Source organism: Arvicanthis niloticus, chromosome 24, assembly GCF_011762505.2.
Source record: "Arvicanthis niloticus isolate mArvNil1 chromosome 24, mArvNil1.pat.X, whole genome shotgun sequence".
In the NCBI taxonomy this organism is placed as follows: domain Eukaryota; kingdom Metazoa; phylum Chordata; class Mammalia; order Rodentia; family Muridae; genus Arvicanthis; species Arvicanthis niloticus.
The window spans coordinates 16703372-16723357 of record NC_133432.1 but is presented as its reverse complement, the minus strand read 5'-3'; the positions used below and the strand labels follow the sequence as shown (position 1 = coordinate 16723357).

Sequence of the window (19986 nt, the reverse complement as noted above, 5' to 3'; positions counted from 1 at the left end):
AATACCACCAGGACAGGGCTATCTAAAGGCACATTCGGCAGTGTGTTAACTATACAAAAAAAGACACTGTACAGCTTAAAAACAAATCTTACACAGCCTTACATTTCAATTTTTCTTTAAAAGGAGTGAGTTGTGTATGGGGGAGGGGGGTTAAATGCTTTATAGACAAGAAAAAACTGCGCTAGAACCAACTTATCATCATCGTCTTCTTCTTCTTCTTCGTCTTCTTCTTCCTCCTCTTCCTCATCCTCTTCATCCTCCTCATCATCTTCCTCATCTGGCTCCCAATCTCACAGCCATTGCAGTACATTGAGCTCCATAGAGACATCGCCGGGGCAAGCGAGAGCCGGACGGGCACTAGACGACTCTGTGCCTCGCGGAGGAAAACCAACTAAACATGGGCAAAGGAGATCCTAATGTCCTCATATGCATTCTTTGTGCAAACCTGCCGGGAGGAGCACAAGAAGAAGCACCCAGATGCTTCTGTCAACTTCTCAGAGTTCTCCAAGAGGTTCTCAGAGAGGTGGAAGACTGTGTCTGCTAAAGAAAAGGGGAAATTTGAAGATATGGCAAAGGCTGACAAGGCTCGTTATGAAAGAGAAATGAAAACCTACATCCCTCCCAAAGGGGAGACCAAAAAGAAGTTCAAGGACCCCAATGCACCCAAGAGGCCTCCTTTGACCTTCTTCCTGTTCTGTTCTGAGTACCGCCTAAAAATCAAAGGTGAGCATCCTGGCTTATCCATTGGTGATGTTGCAAAGAAACTAGGAGAGATGTGGAACAACGCTGCCGAGGATGACAAGCAGCCCTACAAGAAGAAGGCTGCCGAGCTGAAGGAGAAGTATGAAAAGGATATTTCTGCCTACAGAGCTAAAGGAAAACCTGATGCAGCGAAAAGGGGGTAGTCAAGGCTGAAAAGAGCACACCTTGCTTCTTAAGGCACAGACTTTACAAGGATGAAGTTAGTATTTGCTTCACTCTGTTAGACAAACCATGAGGCAGGGCTGCACCTAAAATCAAAGGTCTTGGCTGTGATTCTCACTATCAGCTGGGAGAACTGAGAAGACAGATGATAACAGTCAGGGAACCTGTCACTCACAGTTTATTAACCAAATAACCACACAGACTTCACAAAGAGTTGATATTCAGGAAGGACAGAGGGAACCTCAAGTGTTAAAGTCAAGTTATAATGAGCACAGAGCTCTAAGTCTTAATCACAAAGTAAAATGAACAACAACAAAAAACCTTTAACAGTGTCATCATTCAGGCCAAAGTAGTATCCATTCAATCAATCAATAGTGAATATCTTCAGGAGAAATACAGAATGTCCACTAGATATCTTTCTTGCCATAATAAGAATTATGGAGAACTTTTCTTACATGAGGGCCAAGCACAGATATAAATATCTCCTAGGGTGTGCCAAGCAATGTAGCACTCACAAGTCCTCTGCGGATATTTAAATGTAAAATAATTAAACAAAATGAAATGAAAATTAAGCTCTGGATCTGACCAGCCACATTCAGCTGTGTGTGCATCAGTCACGGGTGGTTCTTGGCTACTATGCTCAACAGCACAGATATTGAATGTTTACATCATGGTACAAAGTGATCTTCCCAGAGCATCAGGGCATCACTGTTGATGGTGATTGACTTCTCTCCCATTATCTCCATGCACCTACAGGGATAAAGGTCATCATAAAACTCGGTGCTGCCTCTTAGGCTGGCAGGCTGCTTTCGGTTGCTAAGATATTGCAATCTATTCCACATTGTGTAATTATCTTACAGTGTGTTTTAGGTAATATTTAGGGCTGCTAGGGAGATGACTCAGTGGTGAAGCTCTTGCTGCATGCGTGAGTATCAGGCCTGAATTCAGATTCCCCATAACCCATATAAAAGCAAAGCACAGTATCATACCTCTCTAATCCCAGTGCTCCTACGACAAGACAGAAGACAGAGACTGGAAAATCCCAGCATCTCTCAACCGGCCAGCCTGGTACATGTGTTGTAATAATTTTTTAAAAAGGTGGCCACCGGTTAAGCCAACTGGCTAAGCTGAGGTGGCTCTGGCTAGCTCAGCCACCATGTTCAGTGGCCAGAGGCCACATGCACGCCACAGCTAGAAACGACAAGTCAGAAACGCTAGCCCTGCTACCCATGAGATACCAGCGTGGGAGATAGCTCTGCCAATCTTCCACGCTGTCTCTGCAAGGCTGGGCATTTCCCAGACCATCCCGCCATCCACATGGGCTGGGTAGAAAAATGAGATTCTAATGCTTAAAGATTAATCAAAGGCTTTATATATTTGGTAATGATCAATAACAAGATGCCTATACAGTCAGACACATGACCCAATACCCAACCTAGATATACCAACTACCTTTGACTGGTGGAGACTCGTGGACATCCGCCTCCGTGTTCGCCACTCTCTCTCCTCCCTCCTAGCTCCTCTTTTTCCTCTCCTTTCTCCTCCTCTTCCTCTCTTTACTCCTCCCAACTTAGCTCCTCCTACATATCACCCTTCCTGTTAAAATTTTTTTTAAAAAAAAAACTTTCTCTCAAAATACAATTAGAGCATAACTATACCAATTTGTGTCAGTAAGGTACAAGATAGACCTAATACCCAGTCCACCATTTTGTTGACTAAACAGAACCTCTGTAATCTCTCCTAACTAAAAGATTTAGTTCTGAACCTGGCTTTTTTCTTGGCTTTTCAGAATGAATGTCAGCTGAAAACCATCCTCTCAAATCTTTTCTCTCAAAGTAAATAGCGGGAATTGGCTGTGAGAGTATAAGGCTTCAACCCCATCAGAAATCCAGAATGACTGAGTTAATTGAAATTATGGGAGCACAAAGCATAGCTTCTAAAACTTAGCCAATTTATAGAGACCGCTGAACACCCAGACAGTCCCTATACTATAAAACGTTGGAGCATCCAAACTTCAGCCTTCTGGCCCAGGATCATCTGACAGGCCAAGTAATGCAGAAGTATTAAGGGCTGATTACTCTGTCTTGGCAGATATAATCAGTCGACTATTCTGCAAGTGTGTCCTTTTCTGGACAGTAGTTTGTCTGTAGATGAAAAGAGGCAATTTTTGCCTAGTGGCTGTCTCACCACAACTGGAGTAATTCCAAAGATGCTCAATTTCTTCTTAGAATCCAATACAGGGAAGCTGTCAGGAGCAGACAGGTCTCTAATCAAAATGAACATTAATACAGAATTGTTTGTAATGTCAATTCTGTGGACTTCTGACGTTTTGAAAACCAACTTGCTGCTGTCCAAATCTTGACCTTTTCGTGCCTGGAATTCTGTGGGAAATAATCTGGCAATGTTCCTTAATGCCATATATCTATATCATGTAAGGATTTGGTTAAAATGGCAAGACATAATTTGTGTGGAGCATCATAAAACCAATCTTCCTTATCACACACATATTCATTTGTGGGTGGATGGGATCTTGGGATGTGGAGAGGATGAAGGGTGTTCGAGGGAAGCCCAGCCACTTAAAATCAGACCCTGGGAACACCGGTCTAATTCTGATTTAATGCCAGCGCTATCAGAACCAAGCTCACATCTACACCGCACAAATGATAATGTATGTCTTAATGGCCTGAGCATTTTACCTCCTCATGTTTTTTTTTTAATCAAATTCAGTTCCATGCCTTGATTCCTTAGAATACTATATATTTTAGTTTCGCTTACAGGCAGCTGCATGAATTAGAAAAAGCCTCAGACTCAAAAGCAATCGTATCTTAATTTTTAAATTTTATTAGGGGGAAAAATGAGCTGTCCAGCTGCAAAGTGGTGCTGTTATTCTGATGCGAGGCACAGGTTCTTTCTCATTTAGCCCACCCTCCTGACTAGCAAAGAAGAGAGAAGTCAGCTGAATTTCTCCAAGGGAGACCATTTTTCCTCACCTTTCTCTTTCCCGGAGAAGCATTTCATTTGGGGGTATTAATTATACTTCTCATTGAAATTAATTTTTATTTTACTTAAGTTCTTTTGGTTCCTGTTACTGTTCATCAGCTGCTGGGTCATTTGGTAAAATATAATTAACTGATGTTTATGGCTTTAATTTGCTTCTCTTTGATGTGGACACGGTGGATTTGCCTTTGTATGGTACATGGTTCATAGGTCGGAACGTCTGAACTATTACCATAGTTAGTATGAGAAAATCAGAGAACATACTTGAAACATTTAGAATTCAGTGAGAACATCCACAGTGGTCATCATAATGACTGTGATAGTTGATATTAGTGATCAACTTGGTAGGTTCTACATCACCTAGGAGACAAGCCTCCAGGAACACCTGTGAGGAAGTTTTCTGATTCACTTAATTGAGTTGGGAACACTCACCCTAACAGTGGGTTACACCATTGCCTGTACTTGGGTCCTAGGCTGCATAAGGGTCTCTAAAACTTCAAGGCTGGAGAAAGGACTCCTCAGAGGTTAAAAAGCACTTAGTGTTCTTGCAGAGGACTGGAGTTCCGTTCCCAGCACCAACATTGGTGGCTCACAAATGTCTCTAACTGTAGCTCTAGGAGGTCTGGTTCCCCCTGCTGGTCTCCATGAGTACTACATACACCTGCATACATACACAGACACAGAACTGAAAATAAAATAAATATTTTATTTATACAGAGAAAGGTAACTGAAAGCAAGGATTCATCCTTTTCTTTCTCCTAACTACAAAGGCCATGTGATCAGTTACCTCATCCCCCCAGGCACCTTGATTTCTCCACCATGATGGACTGTACCCATGTACTTTAAACCAAAACGAACTCTTCTTAGTTGGCGCTCCTTTTTGCTGTGACATTTTATGACAATGACAGACTGGAAAAGCAAGCAAGATTGATCACATAGTAAGGCAGGCTTTTGGAGACCTGAGAGGAAAGAATTCTTCAAGATCATACCAAACAAAAGCCCTGAAATAGAACATCTAGCGCTCTCTCCTCCTGAGGCATTTTCAGTAAAATAAATATATTAAAAAAAAAAAAAAAACACCTAAAGAAGGTATCTTTTAATCTCCTAAAATGGATACTCAAATCCAGCTATGGTAAGAACAGTGAAGCCATATCATGCGGGAAACTGACAAGCAGCTGAAAATTAAGCAAGGAAGTGTAACCATTTTTTTTAAAAAAACAAAAGCATCCACTTGGTTCCTTGGTTTGGGTGCAGTGTGCCTTCCCTCCATGTCTCTCCATACCTCTCACCACAGAACTGCAGGATGACTCTCCCTGACATGTCCACTGTGCTGTGATGACTTGAGTCACTAGGATGCTGTGATGAAGGCAATGTCCCACGATAGCTGCTCTGTAAGCTTTGGTCAGCTTCTTGTATTGTCCTTCAAATGTCATCTCACAGCATGGTCTTCTGGATACAACATGGCCACTGCACTCACAAGCTCACCGCAGATGAAGTTACCATCAAAAGACCTGCATGAGCTCAGGTCAACCAAAATTCCAGCATGTACTGAGAAAGAGATTCAACCCTAACTTAGGAGCCATTGACAGTTGATGGCCTCTAAGGGAGGGAGGATTGCTTTTCGTTGGGAGTTTAAACACTGGTAGGTTTCCCATGCTCCTGAGGAAGGACCTATGCACCCGTGGGCAACACCACACAGACTTAGTGGATTATTGAACAGGAACAGCAGCAGCAGCAGGAAGAGGAAGGGACAATGATAGAGTTGGGAGATGGACAAGGGGTAGATGTGGGGAAATTAGAAGTGGGCATGAGACGTGCATATTATCATATTTTGTTGTCTCTGTGCATGAAGTTCTCAATTAATTTTTTTAAAAGCACTTCCTGCTTTTTGAGCTGAACTAAGCTCATTTCCTGTCTGACAACAGGTGTCCAGGTTGTAGCCTCTCAGCCTTGACTTGTGCCTCTGGGTGAAAGCCTGGACTTTGGGGGATGCCAGAGAAACGCCATGGGAGAGGCATATTTTGAACTCTACTGTCATCCATGAGTTGCCGTAGAACAAGGCACTGTGTCTGGGGGGTTTTATAAGATTAGTGCACAGCTGAGAAGCCTCTGCAGTTCCAATACAAAGGTGGAACTAACAGGCCAGAAAGCATCCTTAGAGGCAGGACTAAGCAACAGGCCATCTATTCTAAAATGATAGAAAACAATTGACTTTGTGAGCAAATGTCTGAAGAGAGCATGAATGTTCTTTATTTTCAACTTTGGTGTTATTTACAGAAATCTATCATTTATCAAAACTAATTGAGCTGAACACCAGATATGAGTGGATTTTTCTATATGTAATTTTGTGTTTTGATTTGCACTGTTTTATTTTTGGTCCTTTGTTTCTTGTTCGTTTGAGCACGAGTCTCACTATATATCCCTGCCTGGCCTGGAATTCCCTATGTAGTCCAGGCTGTCCTAGAACTCACAGAGATCTTCCTGCCTCTGCTTCTGGGTGCTGGGATTTAAAAAGCATGTACCACCGTGCCCAGCCCCTATATATAATTAGCAACTGAACGAACCTTATATATCAACAATTAAGGAAATACACAATCAACCCCATGATTCTAAGATATTTGGTGAGATTCTAAGGTGTTGACTAATACTGTTTTAAAGGAAACTGGAACTCAGGTTAGACTGAGCTCTGGTTCCTAGTCATGCAGGCTGAGAACCCCCCAGCTCTGCAGCAACAGGGCACCAATCAGCTGCATGTTGATGGACTTGTGCTTTCTATGGATGTGCAGGATGCAGCCAGCACAGCTGTAGTTGGTGGTCCTGTACAGAATCCTTTATTGGGAGGAAAAGGAAGAGAGACCATTCTCCTGAAGCCATCCTGCCAGGTTGGAGACACAGCTCAACTTTGCCTGACAGGAAGTATTTATCTGAGTTCTACCCAAAAGAAGGCTTAAAGGATCACAGGGTTCTGTTGAGGCTTAAGGTCCCTTCTCCAAGCAGGACCCAGCATCAATGTAGAATAGAATGTGAAATAAATAGGACCCACTTGAGATGGCATCTCTGTGTGGAAACAGTACTACCCTGAGAATATGTCTACTCTTCTTATTTTTCCCTTTCTGACATGGTACTGAGAAGATTCAGAAACCTACTTCTGTTCTTTGAACTTCAATTGTACCAGCATAAAGACGAAGGAGGCAGAATGAATAGACTCTGTGGCTTCTGGCAGCCCAACTTGTTCTTGGAGGAAGAAAACTGAAGACTTGCCGGGCAGTGGTGGTGCATGCCTTTAATCCCAGCACTTGAGAGGCAGAGACAGGCAGATTTCTGAGTTCAAGGCCAGCCTGGTCTACAGAGTAAGCTCCAGGACAGCCAGGGCTACACAGAGAAACCCTGTCTCAAAAAACCAAGAGAGAGAGAGAGAGAGAGAGAGAGAGAGAGAGAGAGAGAGAGAGAGAGAACTGAAGACTCTGCAGTGAATCTTAGGGACCACATCCTGGCATCCCAGCATCATCTCAGCATCCCAGCATCATCTCAGCATCCCAGCATCATCCATCTTCCCAAGCTGTCTATGTACCAGACAGACACTGATGATTGCCCATAGCCAGTCAGAGAAAGAGAGAAGCAGCAACATGGGCTATTGCATATAGGCATGGAGTGTTTGTTAAGGAGAGGATAGTTTCTCAAGAGTCCCCCAAAGCTCATTACACATATAACTGCAAAGGTCACCAGGAATAGGTGGATGCTTCTAGTGACATCTGAGAGATGACTAGGCTACCAGGTTAATGTGTGACTCTGCCTACAAGTTACTCCTGACAGCAGGTATTTAATGTGCTCAATAGAAGACATGGAGGCTCACAAGATTACCCTCTAATTCATTTACCTCCTCTAACTAGGCTCTAAGACCAAACATATAATAAAATGTAAAACAAGCAGTAGGCATTTGCTCATGGACATGACAGCTGCTTGGAGATCTATCCCTCCAATGGGCAGAGGAAGTAAAAAAATCTCAGTGATGATGCTTTAAACAGCAGAAAAATCAGAGGTAATCACTAATGTCTTCACACCTTCCATTAAGACAGGCCATATGAATATATACTATCAAAATATCCCCTGGGGCTGTGATTTCCAGACTGGTTAATGCTTAGATAACATCTTATCATCTGCCTATTGGAAAGATTTCCCAGCAATTTGTACACATACATACACACATGCACACACACATGTACACACATTCTACTGAGTCCATTTAATGTTTATCTCTCTCCCCACTTTCTCTCTCTTTCTCCGTGTGTGTGTGTGTGTGTGTGTGTGTGTGTACACGCACTCACATATAAACTACTAAATCCATTTAATGTTGTTCATATGCACATGTGTGTAGTGTAAGGCTGACCACTCATGATTGGATAACCTATAAAAGGGCAAACTAGAGAAAACTAATTCTTCTCTCAACAACCATTGATTACCTATTTTAAAAACAAACAGTCAGTGTAGAGAGGAAGCAAGTGTGAATCCATTAGGAGACCCACTGCATTTCTTGTGATTGACAGGTCAATGACTAGCAAGCATCCTTTGTTTACAACTCTTCTCTGCTAACTGTAGCTCCCCAGTTTTCCCTAAGACCTAAAGATGCTATGCATGGAGAACCCTGGCGCTGTAGCTATCATCCAGAGGCTAGAGGAAAAACAAAGATATGTATTTGCATTTCATATCTGTTTACACAGTACATTCCATTGGAGTCTAACTCCACCACCGGGGCATGCTCAATTCTCATCAACAGATCGGGCCGTTTAACTTAGGCATGCCTTCTAGAAACAGTGGTTAAGAGAGAAATAGAGGAAATTTCAGTGCTGGAGACTTGGAAAATCATCCCTCTTTGGGTTACAAATACCGGTGAAGAGCGCTTCCCAGAATAATTTGGCTTCATCAACTGCATGAAGATCTTAAGGGACCTGCAGATGAAAGCTCACAGTTATATACCTGGTGAATGAGCACACTGTGCTCAAGATAGCACAGAAGTCAACAATACCCAGACAGAATTAAAAGAAAAGATAATGTGTCTTTCACTTCTGCACAAACCCCCCAAATTCTAGACAGCTGCTTTATTAATCAGGAATGGTTAGAGAGATGCTATGAAAAAAATGGATTAAAGTAAAACAAAAAAAAATGGTAATTTGGGAAACACAAGTATAATGAGTAGAAACCTAGAACCTGCAGGGCTGGTACAATTCTGTCTCTAATTTTTGTGACCTTGTACAAGCTGTTAGCTTCCTCCATGCCTTCATATGTGAAGTGCCTGTCACTCTGGCAAGTGGGATCAAGGGTCTGAATGAAGCCCAATGGAGGACAACATAGCCCAGGGTTGTGTTACAGGAAGAAGAATGTAATTGAAAGATTAATAGACATCCTCCTTGGCTTCAAGGTTTTGTGTAAGTCTATAAATCCAAGTATGTCACAACCTGCAAAGACTCCAAGAAAGCAGATTCCAGCATATGTTGACTGTGACCATATTGCCATTCAATGTTTAATGCATCTGCCATTTTGTGGAAGCTCCTCCCTCTGCAGGGCAGTCGGCAATATGGCTTAGCATGGATAGGGCTAGAATGCATGACTTTGCAGCCCTAGCCCGAAACACAGCAAAAAGCACAGAAGCAGCCAGGAATCACAGCTCCAAACAGGAATAGCTGTACTTCTACTCGAAGCTATTCAACCACATAATTCTTAAACCAAAAATCTTATTTGGAATTAATTATTTTGAAGGCTAGGTCCCCTGTGGATTAGTTACTGTGTGATTCAGGGATGGGAGAAAAAGTTAATAGCTTTCTAATTATATCAATTTTCCATTTTAAAAATCTGGTTCTCATTTACGAGTCTGTCAGGGGATTATCAAGCTACTTGGTCTTTGCTCTTAATTCAGAGAGCAAGAATAAATTAGTGCAGAGAATAAGGTCTTACTCCCTTAAATTACTACCTTGTAAGTTGAAGCAATTAAACTCATTTACTTTTATTGAAGTTGTTAATAAACCCATTTATCAGAAATCTGACTATCTATGCAGGATTCTGGAGTTTTCAGGAAATAACCTAAAGAAGACTGGACACCTGACTAATGTTACCAGTTACACATGAGACTAAAAACTAAAATGAATGCATTGATGTCAAATATTCCAAGTTTAAATTCCTGGTCAGTTAAAAATGTAAGTCTTCATTTTTAAAGACTTATGCGGTTTTTTTATTTTATGTGTATAACTGTTTTGTCTGCATGTATGTGCACCATGTGTGGGCAGTGCCAACAGAAACCAAAAGAGGGCATCAGTTCCTCTAAAGCAGGAGTCACAGTAGGTTGTGAGCCACCATGTGGGTGCTGGGAACTGAACCCAGGTCCTCTGAAAGAGCAATCTATAGCCCCCAACCACCAAGCAGTCTCTCAGGCTTCAAATCTTTATTTTTAACGTTTTTTAAATGCTGACCAATCACCACTGGGTGAACAAATGTCATAGAGCTTCCTGGATCTGCTGATGGGCTCTTTTTTCTTTCTCTGCAGTCCCTAGTCATCATCACGCTTATATCCGGTGTATAGCAAGGCATGCTATGCTGGAGGGAGGGGTTTCCCATGACATGGGAAAGGTGAGTGATGATCCAACTCAACTGTACCTGTAGTTCATAAGTAGGAATTAAAGTCAGCCTCATCTGGAATAGGCAAAGGAGGTATATACCTGTCTGCATGAGTGTATAAGGACTCGACATTTTCCTCATTGCTATAACAAAATGCCTGGCATAAGCAGCTTTAAAAGGTGGGGTCAGGTATTTTTGGATCATGGTTTCATTGAAGAACTAATGATGATGGATCATGAAAACATCTCATCACATTGTACACACAACCAGAAAGAGATTACCACTAGTACCTTTCTGGTCTTTATCTCTCGGTCTTCTCTCTCTCTCTCTCTCTCTCTCTCTCTCTCTCTCTCTCTCTCTCTCTCTCTCTCTCTCTCTTCCTTTTTATTCAGTCCAAGACCCCAGACCATGAAACAGTGCCACCAAATTCAAGTTAAACCTTCACTTCTGAGTTAATCCTTTTTAGGGAAATCCTCATAGATAGGTGACTCCTAAATGATTCTAACCCACTCTAGTTGACCATGAAGTTTAACATTCATAGCATGCACGGTTGTATGTATGTACCTTCATGCATGTGCAAGTAGACAGACAGATTATACAAATGGAAAAGGGGGGAACAAACTTGCTGTTGTTCTAGTTTCTGACACCATGATAAAATTCCCTGGGGGAAAAAAAAGAGCAGTTTAGGGGAAAAAAATGTCTATTTTTAGCTTACAATTCCAGGTTACAGCCAATTACGGTGGGAAAGTCAAGACAGAAACATCGAATAGTTACCCATGCCTCATCCACAATCAAGAGCAGAGAGAAATGAAGTCAAGAATAGTCATTTGCTTGCTGGTGCTCAGCCTAGTTTTTCTACTCTTCTCCAGTTTAGGATCCTCTGCCTAAGAAATGGTACTGCCCACAGTGGGCTGGATCTTCCCATATCGAGTAACTTAATTACAACAGTCCCCCACAGACCAACCCAGTGTAGTTAACCCTCATTGACACGACACTCTTCCCAATGATTCTAAGCTGAGAAATGTCAGCAATTAAAGCTAACCAGTACAGGTGGATATCAGAAGAATCCTGGGATGGGGGTATTATTTTTTCATTTTTTTTTTTTTATTTCAAGCTGAATATAAGTCTTAGCTGAGAAGTATCACTCTCAAATTTTGCTCTGACTTATTCCCCCCCCTCTCTAGTTCTTCCACATAGTTACCTCAGCATTGACACAATGAAACATGACAGGACACAACGACATGTCTCGCACATTGAACAAATATTTATTGAGACCTGGCTCTGCCCAAGCACTGCTCGAGATTTGGGAGGCGCAATGAATCAAACATCTCTGCTGTCATGGGCATTGCTTCATCACGGAGTAGGCTGCAGCCTGCACAATAAACAGATGGGTGTGTGTCAGGCCTGGAAGTGGTACACACTCTAAAGGATTGCAGTGTTAGTAGCTGAGAGACTTTACAAAGACTAGCTTGTAATGGTGTGGTGGTATCCAGGTTCTCTAAGGAACAAAACCAATAGAATGAACGCATATTGTAAGAGGGACTGTAAGACTGGCTTGCACTATAAGGGCTGAGTATCCCAACAGTGGCTTTCTGCACAAGAGAAACTGAGAACACAGTACTTGCTCAATCCATAGGCTTAGATGTCTCAGTTATCCCTATGTGTGTTGAAGGGTTGGAGGATTCCTAAAGAGCTGCTGGTCTTCAGAAACAACAGGCATTCACCAGCAGGATGCAATAGCAAGTAAGCAGCACTGCTTTCTCCCCAGACACCTTCATTCTTAGGCTGCTTCTAGAAGGTGCTAGAAGGTGTTTCTCTGGTAGAGGTCCTCCTTCCTACAATGAAGTTACCCTGGAAATGCCCTAACAGAGATATCAAGAGGCATGTGTCTTAGATGATTCCAGACAAACACACATACATACCAAGAGGTGGTACAGGTATATAGATATAGATCTTAGATATATAGATAGAAACATAGATAGAAATACATATATACATTGCATTATACATACATACATACATACATACATACAATCTCTGGGTATCTATATGGATGTGAGTTTTTAATTCTTTTGTCTTACATGTCAGAGGACCCAGCTACTGGGATATATAGTGAATTTATACTTAGTTTTGTGAGAAATCACTAAACTACTTCATATAGTGTCTGGATCACTTTTTCATTTCCTTCTTCAACAAATGAGAATTATTGCTACCTTACATCCTCATCAGCATTTGACAAAAACCTTAACATTTTTAAATACCATAAATGCGCTTATTATTTGGTACATCTCTCAGTATATTTGTTTCTCTCTTTGGTCGTTGTCCTTCACCTGAATACTCTGATTTTTTTTTTTCACACCAAAACAAATTTATAATACGACTTTCTATGCAAAAAAGAAAACAAGTCAATTTGGCTTACTGTACTGTGACTGGTGGAAATACAAGAATGCTTGTGTTTGCTTTTGGCACTGTTTTTAATCTAAACAGGATCTGTCTCCAAAACCCATTATTTGAACTATCATACAAATTCTAGGATTATTGTCAAATCAAGGCAAAGCACTCTCAAGTTAATTCAAGTTTTTCCAATAGATTTTGAAAATGAGGAAGAATTTTTTTTCTACACATTCTGCTGGCCGCATTCATTGCCAGTCTCATGGACTGTTCTTACTACCTTATTGCAGAAGCAGGGTGGGGGCTGAGATGCATCTAGGAAGACAGACCATCTTAACTCAGAGCAAGGAAATGAAGCCCTGTGAACATTGAACATTATGCCTTTACTGACTTTAGAAGAAATAAATTTTACTGGCACATTAAGAGACCAATGAGCTATGCTATTGCCTCTGTCTGAAGCATCCCTCTTTCCAAATTTCTAAAGCAGGTTCCTTATGACTAACATTTCTGCCCATATCTAGAGCAGGACTTCTTACCATCTTCTTTTCAATAACCACTCCCAATTTAATTAACTCTTAATTAAATCACATGATTTTATTAGGCTGGTAGAAATGTAACTAGACTGAGATGTCCCCAGTGTATAAGCTTCTTTCTATTTTTTTTCTTGTATACACAACATGTGTGATTTCATGTGTATATGTGTATGTGTGTATATGTATATATGTAAATATACAAAAACAAGCATATCTATTATATGTATATGGATATGCACAATCATGTGTGCACTTTCCTCAATGAGCAAATAAATGCCTTGTGTGACAGAATAGAGGGCAAGAATACAATGAGCTTGTCTGGGTCACATAATTAACTATCCCAGAGCCACTACACAAAAATACAACATTTGATCATTACTTTATCGGGTTCATGGAATTTTGGTGTTTAACATTAACATGTAGGTTCTGACTGTTTGATAATAACTTAAATGTGGCTCATTTCACTCAAGGAAAAATGAATATTGAGAATTTTCTGAAGCACAAATGTTTTCTATCCATAGAAGGATTAGGAACTTTCCTCTCCCACACATGACATGAGCAATTTAGAAAATGATTTAAAAGAAAGGGGGCATCTTACAATATTGCCAATAACAGTTAGCAAATCTCATTAATGAGATACACTGATGGGGAAATCACTACAATTCTACTTTGCAGCAAAATACTGTAATTAAGCCATTGTGTGTCTGTGTTATTTAGCAAATGAATAATTGTACCGTGCCCTTGAGACTTACTGCTACTTTGGAGCATCAGGCTAATATCCTTGCTGTCTTGTCTGGAGCTCACTTAATGAGCAATAGATTCTGAGCCATGTCCAAGGCAATTGACTGCTTTATACAGGCAAATATCCCAGCGTCAGAAAAGACCCAGTGTGCTGAAAGCTGTAACACAGAGATATAGATTTAAATTATATTAAACTCTTAAAAGGGGGTGTTGCTAATTTGGAAAGGATCATTGGAAATCTTGTTTCTGTCAGGCTTTATGCTGAATGCTAAGGATCTAAGAATACCACAGTTCTGAGGCTGGGAAAGTATTTACAAAGAAATCATGAAGTCAACCTGGAAGAACAGCAGTGACTATATGACAATGTCTGATCTTCATGTACAACTTCTGCTCTTTCTCCATTCCAAAATGACTTTGTCAGGGAGACAACTGACATGCTTGGCTGGAGGGAAAAGAAGAAGCAAGAAGTATCTAGTACTTCAAAAACTCAAACAGAAGAATTGCAAAGTCGGGACCAAGTAGGAGAATGCAGAGATGGCTCTGAAGGTAAAGGCATTTGCCACCAACCTAACAGCCTGAGTTCTATTCCCTGAGGCCCTCAAGGGGAAAGGAGAGAATTGAGTCCCAAAAGTCATTCTCTGACCTCCACATGTGCATCGTGGCATGCGTGGGCATGCAAGTTCACACATAATAAATTTAAAAAATTAATGTCTCTTCAAAAATATTTATCTTATTATTTTTAAATATTCATAGGTGTGTGTCTCTGCTTGTTGGTATGTGTGTGTGAATGCAGATGGCCGTGGAGGCCAGAGGCATCAGATCTTCTGGCACTGAAGTTACAGATGGTTATGAGCCTTTGACATGGGTGTGGGGAATGGAACCCTCTGTGAAATGAACATGTGCTCTTAACTGCTGAACCATCACTCCAGACCCATAAACAAATGTCACCAAAAAAAGAAAAGGAGAAAGGAGAGGGAGGGAGGGAGGGAGGGAGAGAGGGAGAGAGAGAGAGAGAGAGAGAGAGAGAGAGAGAGAGAGAGAGAGAGAGAGAGGGAGAAGGAAAGAAACAAAGAAAGAGGCAAAGAAAGAAACAAAGAAGGAAAGAAAGAGAGGGAAAGGGAGAAGGAGAAAGACCAGCTAGGCAGCAGTAAATTCCAAGCTAGTCTGAGCTACACACTGAGACCCAAAAGAGAAAATGAGAAAAGGGAGGGGTGGAGGTGAGATACCTTTGTAACTATCCATGGTTCCTTTTTCTTCTTGCTGACTTGGAAGGTCCTGAGGTCAGAAGATGGACAAATAGCTTCAGGTTCTGCTTTGGAAATGGAAGGATGGTGGTCTGATCTAATAAAGTCAAACTTGGATTTCACTGAACTGCCTGAGGTTGAGCACCAAGTAGCTTGGCCTGGAAAAATAGACTTTCCTTCAAAGCCCATGCATGATAACAGCACCCCTGTGAGTCAGAGTTAACAGAACAACCTTAGCAAGCACCCACCATGGGATGTGTGAGCCCCTTGTTTTCCAGTTCTAGTGATTTCAGCCCAGAGTAGGGTTCTTATCTCAGCAAGTGCAGCAGCTCTGGTTAGATTTGGACCACACTCACCCATGCCAAATACCCAAGACTAAAATATCATTTTCTTACAATGCTTCTAGTTGTTTTTACTGACTCATATTTGCAGAGCTTTGATGCACAGAGCCCTGGGTCACACCAGACCATCCATAAGCTTGGTACAGAGGCCATAATCCCCAAAATAAAGAAATCCAGGAAGAGAGGGGGGTCCACCATTCCAGGTGACATGTCCCTGTAGCACAAGGGGACTCTCTCTTCCAGAAAATTTCAGTGTGCTGTGCTGTGCTATGCTGTGCTGTGCTGTGCTGTGATGTGCTGAGGCCTCTGGGTCTTTTATGGTTAGAGTTAGTCTTATGCATGACAAGCAGATACTGAGCTTAGTCCACGCAAAGCAGGATGCTGTTACATGAAAATCTATTTATTTCAGTTTGCATTAAAAAGGAAAGAACCTTGAGTTCAGCACCAGCAGGCTTTTCCCTCAGTTGCAATCAGTCTACTGTGAAATAAGCAGCAAAGAGTTAATAGACAGAGACTCTCTTGTGTAGGCATCCCTACAACGGTTCCCTTTCATTGTCAACTTGACACAATCTAGAACGACCTTGAAGGGACTCTCATTAAGGGGTTGCCTAGATTACATTGGCCTCTAGCTGTGTCTGTAGGAGGTTATTCTGATTGAGTTCACTGAGGTTGGAAGACTTGCCCACTGTGGGTGGTACCAATCCCTTGTGCACAAAGTGAGCTGAGTACTGTTGTGCATGCATTAATTTATCTGTCTTTCATCCTCACTGTGGTTGTCATGTGTCATGTGACCAGTTCTCTGAAGCCACTGCTGCCATGCTTCCCCTGCTATGATGAAATATAACCTGGAATTGTGAGCTAAAATAAACCCCTTTTTTACTTAAGTTGCTTTGATCAAAGCATTTTATCTTGGCACCAGTAAACTAAGACACTCCCCTAAACCATATATATGTGAATCTTCATTGTCTCATCTCTTCTGTTTTGGGTCAAAGCACCATGGGGAATGAAATTGAAAACCATCAAATGAGACAGATAGCAGGGTTTACTCTCTTGTCATGGCTCCTGCTGCCATGCCCACCCTGCCCCACCCCTTCCATGATGGACTCATCCCTTTGGAACTTTAAGCCAAATCAAACTCCTTCTGTAAGTCTCCTGAGTCCTGATGTCTTAGCACAGCAACAGAAAGTAACTAATATAATGCACCATGGGAAACCTGCAACCTCTAACTCCAGGTATTAGGGCCTATTAAATACCATTACTCTCCAATCTTCGAAAATGGACTCTGTTCTTAGAATGTCTCGTCAAAGCACTCAGAATGAAATTGAATCTTGAGGAAGAGTTTCACCCCCAAGTATGCCTAAGACAACAATAAAACAACCTAGTATTAAATCTACCTTTGAATATACTATAAGCCAGATGTCAACTGCCTAATGCATGCCAAAGGATAATACCTCCTTGCCCTAAGGAGAGAGTAAGTAGCTAGCTTGTTTACAAAACTCACTATGTGCCAAGAAAAAGAAAAAAATCTGAAAACCCAGCTGTGAATAAAAGACAGGTGAGACCTACCTCCGACTACAGAGACAAGAAATTTAAAACACAGAAGACATTGGTTGTTGTACAATATCTAGTGTTGGTGACTTACAGAACCCTTCATCTCAAGTGACAGGGGTGAATTTTACAGACTCAGTCTTGTATCCCAATTAAAGAAAGGAAGTCTTCCTGGTTTCCTGTTGTCCACAGAGACCAAGGAGATACCTTTTAAAAACATAACTTCAGGTTGAAAGGTATATCACCCACTAGGAAGACTCCATAGTCTGTGACACATTCTGAACATATCCCTTCACCTAAACCACCAGAGCCATCTTCCAGGAGGGCAATTTGGAAGAAAAGAGGTTTGAAACTCAACATGTGAGCCGAGCTTTGGACAAAAGACTCCAATTCCCTCTGATTTATGGGTTTTTTTTTTTTTTTTCCTCTCAGAGAAATCAAGTCTGCACCTGTGTCAGCAATGTAATCTGCATACTGCAAGAAAGGGCATGTCTGCACTGAGATTGCAGGAGAAGTATGGAAGCAAAAATAGTCTACGCCTTTACTTCAATAATGAATAAGGACATTTGAGACTCAAATGTGCATTTTTGCTGCTGGTGATGAGCCCCTGAAGACTGTGGGGTGTAGCCTGGGAAGCCGAAGGACTGTCAGAAACAGCCAAGGACTAGACTTTAAATGGGTTTGGCATCTCCATTCCCCTTCTCTTTGGAAAGAAATGAAGATGCCGTGAGAAGAGGTGAGAGATGAACACATGGTGAATATCTAATGTTTACCAAGTGCCTTCTATGCCACAGGAGCTTTTCTGGACTTGTGACGTCACATTCATATCCAGACTTAGCCCCTTGTGCTTCTCTGTGCCTCTGACTATTCCTCTGTAGACACAGCTGAAACTGTTGGCTGTACTTGAGTGTGTATGTGTGTTTTGTTTTGTTTTGCTTTGCTTTGCTTTGCTTTGCTTTGCTTTGCTTTGCTTTGCTTTGCTTTGCTTTGCTTTGCTTTGCTTTGCTTTGTTTTGTATGGCTTTGTGAATCAAAGGGATCAAACCTGGGATCAGCAGCTGGAAAACTATTCCTGATAGGCCAGACCCACCTGCCTCCTGTTTGAGTAAATAGTTAGGCTGGCATAGCTGTGCCTGTTGACCTTCTTCTTGCCTCAGTGCACACTCATGCACGACGGGGTTGTGGAGTTACAACAGACACTGGCTGGTTATCGAAGCTTAAAGTATTTACCCTCTAGCCTCTAAAATAAGAACTCTGTCAACCCCTGATGTCTAGCATAGGGCATACTACAAAGAGCTCGGCATTCAAGCTGGGACTTAAAGGATGAATAGTTCATCTTTGGGCTTAGATGTTCTTTGTCCATGACTCTCTTGTTGTTTTATTTTCATTTATGTTACTTTAGTTTATTTGGTTTTGTTTGGTTGGTTTGGTTTTATCTGCAGAAGGTGTCAGAGGAAAAGCATTCAAAAGAATCGAATGGATGAAAGCAGCGGGTATTACTATGCCAGTCAAATACCAGCTTTATGCTCCTCAAATATAAAGAAAGAGAAATATGAAGACCACAACACCAGCTGCCTTTCACAAGGCTCTTCAACAACCTATTCAGATCTAGCTCATTAGTCACATAAGAAATCCAACCTACAATTCATTCACCCTTGTGCACCCACAGTCTCCACAAGATCTGTTTTGGGGGGGATATTTTTGAAAGCCCCACAAATGCTAAGCCTCAATGATTACTATTTGCAACCTTCTATCCAAATTTATATATTGGAGCTTCCTTCACAGTGTGATGGTATTTGTTGGTACCTTTGTGAAGTGATGCCAAGAACTCTGGCACCTTGACCTTGGACTTTCCTACTATAAGAGCGAAGTACAGATTCCTTTCACTCTAAAATACTCAAGCAATTGGATTCTAGGATAAAGTTAAAAAAAAAAAGAAAAGAAAACTGGGGTGGCTCACTAATGTTAAATGTTTTCAAAAGAAAAGGCTGGGCCTGAGGAGATGGTCCAGTGTTTTTGCTGCTTTTGCCAAGGATATGAGTTCAGTTCCTAGCACTCTCCTCAGGCAGCTCACATCAACCTGTAACACTAGCTTCAGGGGACCTGGTGCCCTCTCCTGGCTTCTGTGAGTGCTATAGGAACACACATACACACACTCACACACACACACACACACACATTTAAAAAAAAAAAAATTTAAAAAGAAAATATTGGCCTGCCATTGAGGATGGGTTAAAGTTAATCTAGAAATAACATCCAGGGTGAACTTCACGAAGAATAATATCCACTGAGGTGCCCAAAAGTCAACCCATAAGTGTCGACATTTCTAAAACATCCCTGGGACGGTGACAGTAAGAAAGGGAACTGGTGATAAAGTTGGCACTGTGTTGCATTTTTCTGTGGCTTAATACCATTAAGGAATAGGCCAACATCAAGGCAGAAGAACAACTCTGAAGGAAGCTGGAGACAAAGGACACAGATTAGAAGTCATCTTTGCAGTGTATCACGTTCCCACGGAGAGAATGGTGCAGGGCAGGTACAAGCAGGCTAAGCAGATTAGCTATGTCCCATTCCACACTCACCTACTTCACAGTCTCCCTGGCTTAACAGAAAATAAAAGCTTACTTTGGTTCCATGGCAGACAGCAAAGAAATCAAAGTGT

At 41.6% G+C, this 19986-nt stretch overlaps 1 pseudogene; it reads left to right on the top strand.

The window, feature by feature from the left end:
* The first annotated feature begins 354 nt into the window (after positions 1-354).
* On the top strand, positions 355-905 carry LOC143437464 (high mobility group protein B1 pseudogene; annotated as a pseudogene).
* Positions 906-19986: the final 19081 nt, after the last annotated feature.